The sequence below is a fragment of the Penaeus chinensis genome, chromosome 32 (genome assembly GCF_019202785.1).
Source record: "Penaeus chinensis breed Huanghai No. 1 chromosome 32, ASM1920278v2, whole genome shotgun sequence".
NCBI classification, from domain to species: Eukaryota; Metazoa; Arthropoda; class Malacostraca; order Decapoda; family Penaeidae; genus Penaeus; species Penaeus chinensis.
Genome location: NC_061850.1, coordinates 15,449,405 through 15,459,404, shown reverse-complemented (window position 1 = coordinate 15,459,404; position 10,000 = coordinate 15,449,405). Strand labels below are relative to the sequence as shown.

At 46.6% G+C, this 10,000-nt stretch overlaps 1 protein-coding gene across 1 annotated transcript in view; it reads right to left on the bottom strand.

Moving 5' to 3' along the window:
- The window catches only part of LOC125042550 (zinc finger CCCH domain-containing protein 11B-like), a 39,907-nt gene that overhangs the window by 24,888 nt on the left and 5,019 nt on the right, over positions 1–10,000 (bottom strand). The gene's annotated exons all lie outside the window — the stretch shown is intronic.

The following is a 10,000-nucleotide window of genomic DNA, read 5'->3' as shown; positions in this document are numbered from 1 at the left end:
GTAGAAATTGGAGTGTCTGGAATAGTAGTGGAGATTGGAGTCTCTGGATTTAGAATGGCAAAAGAATCTGACTGGGAGAGGGAGGGGGTAGAAGTGGGATGAGGAAGAGATACTGGAGGAGATGTAGAAATATCTTGGGAGGGAGGGGGAGGGGCAGAGCAAAGGACAGTACTGGAGTAAGGAGTTAGAGAAAAACCTCATTTGGGCGCATCCTGTCTGGCTTAACATAAAGTGAGGCCAAGTTTGAATCTGAGACTTGCCACCTCAGACTCAAACTTGTATGAAGGGCAGCCACTATAAAATACATTATGGGGACCACCACAACTGACACATGTGCAATTGATATTGATATTGATATTGATATTGATATTGATATTGATATTGATATTGATATTGATATTGATATTGATATTGATATTGATAATGATAATGATAATGATAATGATAATGATAATGATAATGATAATGATAATGATAATGATAATGATAATGATAATGATAATGATATTGATATTGATATTGATATTGATATTGATATTGATAATGATAATGATAATGATAATGATAATGATAATGATAATGATAATGATAATGATAATGATACTGATACTGATACTGATACTGATACTGCTGATATTGATATTGATATTGATATTGATATTGATATTGATACTGATACTGATACTGATACTGATACTGATACTGATACTGATACTGATACTGATACTGATACTGATACTGATACTGATATTGATATTGATATTGATATTGATATTGATATTGATATTGATAATGATAATGATAATGATAATGATAATAATAATGATAACAATAATAATAATAATATTTATCATCGTCATCGTCATCGTCATCGTCATCGTCATCGTCATCGTCATCGCCATCGCCATCGCCATCGCCATCGCCATCGCCATCGCCATCGCCATCATCATCATCATCATCATTATGATTATAATTATAATTATAATTATAATTATAATTATAGTACTTATAGTAATTATAATAATAATAATAGAAATAATATCAATTATAATAATAATGATAATAATAATGTTTGGGTTTTACATCACACACTCCCTGGCAAGGGACAGGACGGCACCTTTGGTTCTGGCAAGTGGCAGCCTTTGCCCAGGTAGACGCCCTTCCTTTTAATCTCAGACCATTGGTGCTGAATTCAAATACGAACGAGCTGGGTGAAGAACACTCATGGTCCCCAGATATGAGGGTTGTTACCACAGCACCATGGTTGACAACAACAACAACAACAACAACAACAACAATAACAACAACAACAACAACAAAAATAATAACATTAAAAATAACAATAATAAAGATAATAATAATAATAAAAAATAATAATAATAATAATAAAATAAATAAAAAAATAATAACAAAAATAACAGTAATAAAAATGACTAATGAAAATAATAATAACAAAAATAATAATGAAAAAAATAATAAAAAATATTAATAACAAAAATGATAATACAAAAAATAATAACAAAAATAAAAATAAAAATTATAATAATAACAATAATAATTATAAAAATAATAATAATATAATAATAATGATGATGATGATGATGATGATGATGATGATGATGATGATGATGATGATGATGATGATGATGATGATGATGATGATGATGATGATGATAATAATAATGATAATGATAATAATAATAACAATAATAATAAGGATAATAATAATAGAATTAACAATAATAATATTAACAATAATAAAAATAATAATAGTAAAAATAATAATAATAAAAATAATGACGACAACGATGATAGAAATGATGATAATGATAATAACAATAACGACAGTAATATCATCAACAACAACAACAACAACAACAACAACAACAACAACAAAAACAACAATAATTATTATTATAATAAGAATAATAAGAAGAAGACGAAGAAGAAGAAGAAGAAACAGAAGAAGCAGAAAGAAAGAAATAAGGTTGGTTGATTATACTTGCTTTTCCCTTTGCATATCACTCACATACTAGAAATTTAAAAGACACTATTCATACATGTTTATTTATTCTCCCATTGTCATTCTGCACAGGCAAAGGTCGCGGGCTAGCGCCACGCAGCCGGCCAGGGGCCGCCGGGGTAACCATTCCCCGTGCCGCCCCGCTTCTCAGTCGGTTTGTGGCCCTGCCCTTAACACAGGCGACCGCTCCCGTCTAGACGTCCGGAATGGTTTCCGAGTACCGCCCCCCCCCCCCCACTGAGGTGAAACAACCTTTGGATGGTTGCTTCAGAGGGATGAAAGGAACCAGCTGGCAAAAGGACAAAAACCCCCCTTCCCTCACTGAGGTGAAACAGCCTTTGGATGGCTGCTTCAGAGGGAAGGGGGAAACACTTTGAAAAGACACAGGTCCTTTCCTTCCTCACTGAGGTGAAACAGCCTTTGGGTGGTTGCTTCAGCTGGCTAAAGTGCAAAACTTCCCTTCCCTCACTGAGGTGAGGCAGCCTTTGGATGACTGTCTCAGAGGGAAGGAGGAATCCCTTTGAAAAGACACAGGTCCTTTCCTTCCCCACTAGGGGTGAAACAACCTTTGGGTGGTTGCTTCAGGGGAACGAAAGGAAGTGCCTGACAAGAACACAAAACCTCCCTTCCCTCACTGAGGTGAAACAGCCTTTGGGTGGCTGTTTTAGAGGGAAGGGGGAACTACTTTGAAAAGACACAGGTCCTTTCCTTCCTCACTGAGGTGAAACAACCTTTGGGTGGTTGCTTCAGAGGGATGAAAGGAACTGCCTGGTAAAAGTGCAAGACTCCTCTTCCCTCACTGCGGTGAAGCAACCTTTGGGTGGCTGCCTCAGAGGGCTGAGCAAAAGGGCTCCAAACAATGATGTCTCGTAGGTGGAAGGGCATCCCCTCTGGTCTCTCCCCAGGGGTTTACACCTACCCACGCGTTTGCCGTGCGAGGCAGCCTTGTGCGCTGTGGAGACGGGAGTCCTGGAGGTTGAGCGATGCCGTGAACGAGTACGCCCTGTGGCTAGCAACACGCCTCTTTGGTCCTCTATTCCAGCAAGACAGGCCTGATCCCGGCCCATCACGGTCAATCGGCTGGTCTCCCCCGGGAGGCTAGGGTCAAGCAGTCATGCCGCCATTGGCACTCACAATGGTCCGTGAGTGCCGTCACAATGGCTATTGGCTGCGTATATCCTCTCATCACTCCTGTTGCTGTTAGACACTGGTTCTGACACTCAGCTTCCCCTTGTTGGACTCCGTGGTGGGTGGGGGCGTGAGATGATGAAGCACTTACCAATTCATGGAAAAAATAATCAAACACCCCCCTCAGACTGACAAAAATGTTGACGAACCGTGCAAGGCCCAGACCACGGTAGTCACCATGAAGGCATATGTGCCTTCCGGTGGCAAAAGAAAGCCCCATGCACAGGATGACACTGTCACCCCTGCTGCTAAGGTGGACAAGACCGAAGCCAATGGGTCTGTCCACCAAATAGTCAAAGATCTTGACTCGCGAGCTGGCCTCTCCAGGCCAACAGCTAAGCCAGGGAGGCCCCTGAGTTCACAGACGGCCTCCCCGATTGAGAGGGGAGAGCAGGCTGAACCAGCTGCATCAGCTGCTGCCTCCACAAACAAGCCCGAAAGCCGAAAGGGCGGGCTGAAACGTCCGAGGCCGGATACCGACTCTGATGAAGAGTCGGGACCCCCTAAACGCTTCGCCCAGTTCAAAGTGCCAGCTAAACCCGAAGGCTTCGACAATGCCTACCAATTGGTCAGGGCATTGGAGTTGCAACGGAAAATCCGGTTGTCGATCCGGGTCACCCGAGATCAGGGTATGATCATAATGCCCAAAGATCAAGCTACCTTGAATTTCCTCCGGGAAACGAAGGAGCTAACTGATGGGAGGAAAGTGAGTCTTTCCCCACTAAGACCCGAGGAAAAGAGAACCAAGATGGTGCTACTTGGCTTCTCAGTCTCGTACGATGTGGAGCTGATCGCTTCACACCCACAGGTCATGCAGGCTTCCCGAATGTCGAAGGGGAAGACCCCAACCAGGCAAGTCCTGGTGACCATGAAAGGTGCCCCAACCACTACCCTTGATCTGGGTAACTGGGGCACCTACAACCTTCGAACGTATGTGCCAGAACCACTTCGGTGTTTCAAGTGCCAGAAATACGGTCACCACCAGGCTAACTGTACAGCCAAGCCTAAATGTGGTGTCTGTAGCAAGGCACACAACACAGAGGTATACCTCAAGGCATACAAAAAGGAAAAGAGGGACACAACAGCCAAATGTCCCAACTGTGCCAAGAAGCATCATGCCTGGAGCCTGACTTGCTCTGTCAGGAAAAAGGCGGCCCTCAGGCGACAAGAGGTTGCTCAAAACCGACCAGACTTTGTTCCTGCCCCACCGGGCACCCATGTCTTGGGAAGGAACAAAAGCGAAAAGGCCTCCCGACCTCCTAAGAGGAAGGAAGCCGCCCCCCAGCCGACACCGGATTTCTCCAACAAAATGGAGTTTCCGACAATGCCAAAGGTGCAGAAAAAGAAACTAAAGAAAAAAGTTTCTAAGAGCACCACAAAAACCTCCCCAACAGATGATCATCTCCTCTTTGACGAGGACGATATGACTCTCCTGTTAACTGCTGTTGTCACAGCAGTAGCAACAGCCCTGGGGAGGTCGAGTGAGGAGGCCGAGAAGGCAGTTTCGGTCGCCATGACGGCAATGACCCAGACTGTCGCAGCCCTGAAGGGAAGAAAGCTGGCTAGAGCAAAACCAGCCTCACCCTCACCCCAGGACGAGACTCCCCTCCCCACTTCAAACCAGGCCATGCCTTCACAGGCAGAGCCAAAACAGGCTGAATCTGTGCAGCCAAAGCCAGATCATGCTGACCTTGCCCAGGCAAGGCCAGCAAGGCCAGCCAAGAAAAAGCCTGAGAGAAAAGCCGAACCAACCAAAGTCAGAGCTACCAAAGGCTCTCCACCCCCCAGTGGACCCAAGGATAGCCTGACAACAGACGAGGAGCCCTCAACCAGCGAGGACCTCGCAATGGAGTTGTCAGACTCCGACGATGTCTCTGATGTAACTATCACTGAGTAACATCATGACACACCATCTGAGCATCCTACAGTGGAACATCAATAGCTTCTCTGCAAAGAACGCTTTTCTCCAAGCAGTAGTGCAATCAAGGAACATTGACATTGTCATGCTCCAGGAGACATTAACAGTGGACACTGTTCGCTTCTCAGGGTACCATGCCTTCACACTGCCACGAACACCTGGCAAGAGAGGCTTGATCACCCTTGTGAGAGCAACAATCCCCTGCTCCGCAATAGCCGATGCATCGCACTGTGGAGACAATGTTGAATCCCTTGCCGTCGAGGTTCACCTGGCCGGGGGGCCCCTCAAACTGTACAATGTGTACAGCCGGCCACGCTGTAGAAGCTTAGACATCAGCCAGGTCTGTGCTTCTGCTGCACACGACCGAGTGATCATAGGGGGAGACTTCAATGCACACCACCCCATCCTGGCTCCCTGCCAGGCACCGGATGCGGCCGGCTATCACATAGCCGACATGCTAGAGACATTCCCTGAGATCGCTCTCCTCAACACACAAGAGCCAACGCACGTCAGAGGAGGGGTCCTAGACCTCACCCTGGCCACTGCGACTCTGGTGGGGAGGATTGGCTGGCGTGTCGATGAGACCGTCACAAGTGACCATTACGGCACTATAACTACCCTCATGGATGCTGGCCCAGCCGAAATCCTTAGACCGAATCCAAGATGGAAAAAAGACAAGGCCAACTGGCAGGCGTTTCAAAACGCCTTGGCCCTCTGTCTGTGATGCAACGATCCCCCACAAAGCGAAAATGTGGAAGTGCTCGAAGCTAGCCTGCTAAACGCCATTAATGAAGCAGCCTCACAGACCATACCCAAAACTCAGCCTGGGTCCAGAAGTCACAAAGACACCTGGTACTTCAGTGACGAGATCAGGGAGGTCAACCACAGGGTGAACATGTGCCGAAAACTATTCCGAAGACAAAGAACCCCTGACAACTTATCCCTCCTAAGGGAAGCTGTCACGGATGCCAAGGAAACTTCCAACAGAGTCAGGCAGGAAAAGTGGCTGGAATGGTGTGAGTCCTTCAACCACCAAACCACCCTTTCAGAGCTGTGGCAACGGGTCAAGCGAGCTACCAGCCGCTCAGCCCCGAGGTGCACCCATCACGACCCCCAAGCAGAGGCTAACAGACTGGCGCACGAGTTCTCTGCGAGAACGAGCAGCAACAGTCTGCCAGCCGAGCTGAGGGCAAGACAAGAACGTCTACAGCCAGACAGACACGCTCAGATCAGAGAAAGGGCAGCCGAACCCGATAACTCAGACGTTATCTTTTCTCTGAGGGAACTAAGGAAAGCCTATAAAACCAGTTCCAACACAGCCCCGGGCTCTGATGGGATCTCGTACCCCATTATCTCCCACCTAGGACTAGCAGGTGAGCGTGCACTCTTGCAACTCATCAACAAGTCCTGGGAAACTTCCACTCTACCCCAGAGTTGGAAGAGGGCTACCATAGTTCCCGTCCCAAAACCAAAGGAGCCGGGGAAGTACCGCCCCATCTCTCAGCTCAGCTGCCTAGCCAAGACGGCTGAGAGGATGGTACTAAATCGGCTTCAATGGAAAATGGGACCCCCGCACGAACACCTCCACGGGTTCACAAGGGGCATGGGCACAGCACACAGCATAGGTCACGCTCTTAACCCAGAGCGTGGCTATCGCCGTCATAACAATACGCCCGATTTGAGGCGTGCGGCTGTCCGCAGCGGCGCCGCGCCAAAACGCCCCGAGGCAATGATTCGGCTTGATGTACCGAATTCACCCGCTCAGAGTCGGCGCACTGCCGCCGTTCGCCAGAGCGTAGAGTTTTTTTTAATTTTCTATACCCGACGCCATTGGGTTAAGCACAATCAGCAAGGGCCCAGCTGTGGTGGTATTCCTTGACCTGGAGAAGGCTTTTGAACTGGCAAGTCCGCTTGCCATTCAGGAAAGCCTGATCCAGAAGGGAATCAGAGGAAAGCTCTTGGCTTGGATAGGTGACTACTTCAGGAACAGGACTGCCAACGTCAAATTTCAGGGTCACCTATCACAGCACATGCCACTCGAAAATGGAACGCCACAGGGTGGGGTTCTCAGTCCAGCCCTATTCAACACTTTAATGTCCTGCATCCTCAACATAAACCTCCCAGTGGGGTGCCAGATCATCTCGTATGCAGACGATCTCGCTATCACCTCCACTGGACCACGCAGCCAGAATAAAGCCCAGCGTTGTCTGGACCTCGTGTCAGAGGAGTGTTGTAGGACAGGACTTAAGATCTCTGCAGCCAAATCCAAAGCCATGGCTCTGAGACAGAGAGTTCGAGGCACAAGATTGAAAATCCAGGGAGTGGAATTAGAATGGGTCAAGGACTACCTATACCTTGGGGTAAGGATAGACCGGACCCTCTCCTTCCATAAGGAGGTCCAGTACCTGGTTGACCGAACCAAAGCAAGACTGTCTGTCATGAGAGCAATGACTGGGAGACGCATAAGGGCCAGACACAAAGTACTAAGATCATTTTATGTACATGCTGTCCGGCCCATTGTGGACTATGCCTCAGTCGCTCTAATTGCTGCAAAGAAAAAGCACACAGACAAATTAGAAACAGTCCAAAATGAAGCTGGCAGGATCATTCTGGGTGCCCCGAGGTGGACAAAGGTCCTCAACCTCCTGATGGAGGCAAACCTTCTCCCCCTGGACTCACGAATCGATCTAACGGCAACACAATTCCTGTCAAAGGTCATCCAGGCTCCCAGGAACACAAGCCAAAGACAAAAATTAGTCAGATGCCTCGAACAAGACAACGAGCTTGTTGCAAACAACTCCTGGCTGTCTCATACAGCCAGGGTGTTGATACGCTATCAGCTCAAAGAACAGCTTCTTGCTAAGGGCATGGACTCCCCCCACCCTGACTTTGCCGAAGCCCCGCCGTGGGCACTGAGCCTGATAGAGTTCAACATAATGAGCCTGTCAATGAAAAAGAGCCTATACCCCATGCCTAGCCTAAAGGCAGAAGCCCACAGGGTCATTGCAGCCATCACTCCTCCAGGTAGTAGAACATACTACACGGATGGATCGGTCGATCCCTTGAGCCACACTGCAGGCGCCGGCTTTGCAGCTAGGGATGCCACGCGATCCATGAGGGTAATAGACAACGCCTCCTCGCTACAGGCAGAGGCAGTTGCAATCATGGGAGCCCTAGGCCACGCGTCCCTAAGGGAAGGACACGTGGTCATACACAGACTCCAGGACAGCCATTGACTGTCTTCAGCACAGCTCACCCACAGACATCATCTACCTACTGACCACGATTCTCACAATGGCACAGAGAATTCTTGCTCAGGGTAGAAGAATTATCATCAACTGGGTCCCAAGCCACATCGGCATCAGAGGGAACGAGCTTGCTGACAGACTAGCCGTCGCTGGCAGGGGTATGCCCCCAAATCCCATGACGATAAAACCGAGCCGAAAATTACTTATGGAGAAGTGTGCCTTGGTCGGTCGTACCTTCCTACGGCATGTCCACAGAGAGGAAACGAGAACCTCCCCCTCGGCCAGCTGGTACTCAGACACCACAGGCTATGAACCACTGGCACTCTCTGAAGTAAGCAACAGAGGTACCGAAGTCATTCTTCACAGAATGCGCCTAGGTTACCACTGTGCATGGCAGATTATCCCAACAATCGAACGCGATGAATGGTGCTGCAAGCACTGCGGCGAGCCGAACGCCACACTAGTCCACTACCTAGAAAATTGTGACCATACACAATTCCTGAGACATGGACCTCCCACAACAGCCGCCGTGCTGGTAAAGAGGCTATGCGAAATGCTTACACCATGGCGGCAGGAGCGCTTGCTGGCAATCCCACCAACACGGTAAGCACCGAGTGTCAGACAACTCAATGAGACAGCCGTAAAAAGCTGACACAGGCCGGGCCATATCTAGAAGGCCTGGGCGAAGCTAGAACTTCGCAAACCAAACCACCACACCACCCATTGTCAAGTCAAGAAGCATCTGTATAGCATATTGCACACAGTCAACAAGGTTTATGTTGTCATATCTTAATGTATTTTAGTGTTACCAGATAAAATCCCTGCTCAATTTTACATAGCCACAAATTTATTTGACCCATTGTACAATAGCTGTTCTGAGTTGAACTAAAAAAAGAAAGAAAAAAAAAAAGATCCAACTGATTCATTACCGTCCCTTTGCAATTTCAAAAAGATAAAAAAAGATACAAGAAAGGCAAAAAGGACATTTCCTGGTTTTAGATTCAAAGCCGATATAAAAAGACAGTAAGTAGTTACAGAACTCTATAAATGATTAGCATATCTATTATTATATATGCCACATGTTAATCAAATTCTCTCGGTACCTTAAAACACTCCTTGACTGATCATAACCTTTTGGCCGCAGGTTTATGTGCTGTCCACTGTAGTTCTTTAGTAAATTTTGTTACAACAGATGGCCCCACTAGTACTCAGTGACAAAGCATTTTTGGAACCATCTAAGATTAAAATCAAAGTGGACATGGCATGTAGTCATGGCATTTGAAACCAATGGGTCAAAAAACATATCTGCTAACCTTGCACCAAGCAGTATTTCCAGACCAGACTGATGAAAGCACACACACATTTCTGAAATGGTATCTTATATCTTGACTGAACATATCTTTTAACTTTAATGAGTCACAAACAAATGGCACTGCAAGACAAGTGAAGAATGATCAAATATGGGAAACTGGTGTAAACTTTTCTTTACAGTGCACTTTACATATTAAAATGTATTGAACCATTAATGCACATTACTGAATTTCAAGCTTTGCATCTTTTAAAAGTGTATCTGTCAGCCAGTATTTTGGTTTTTTAGTATATATTCTGATAGTACATATTTGC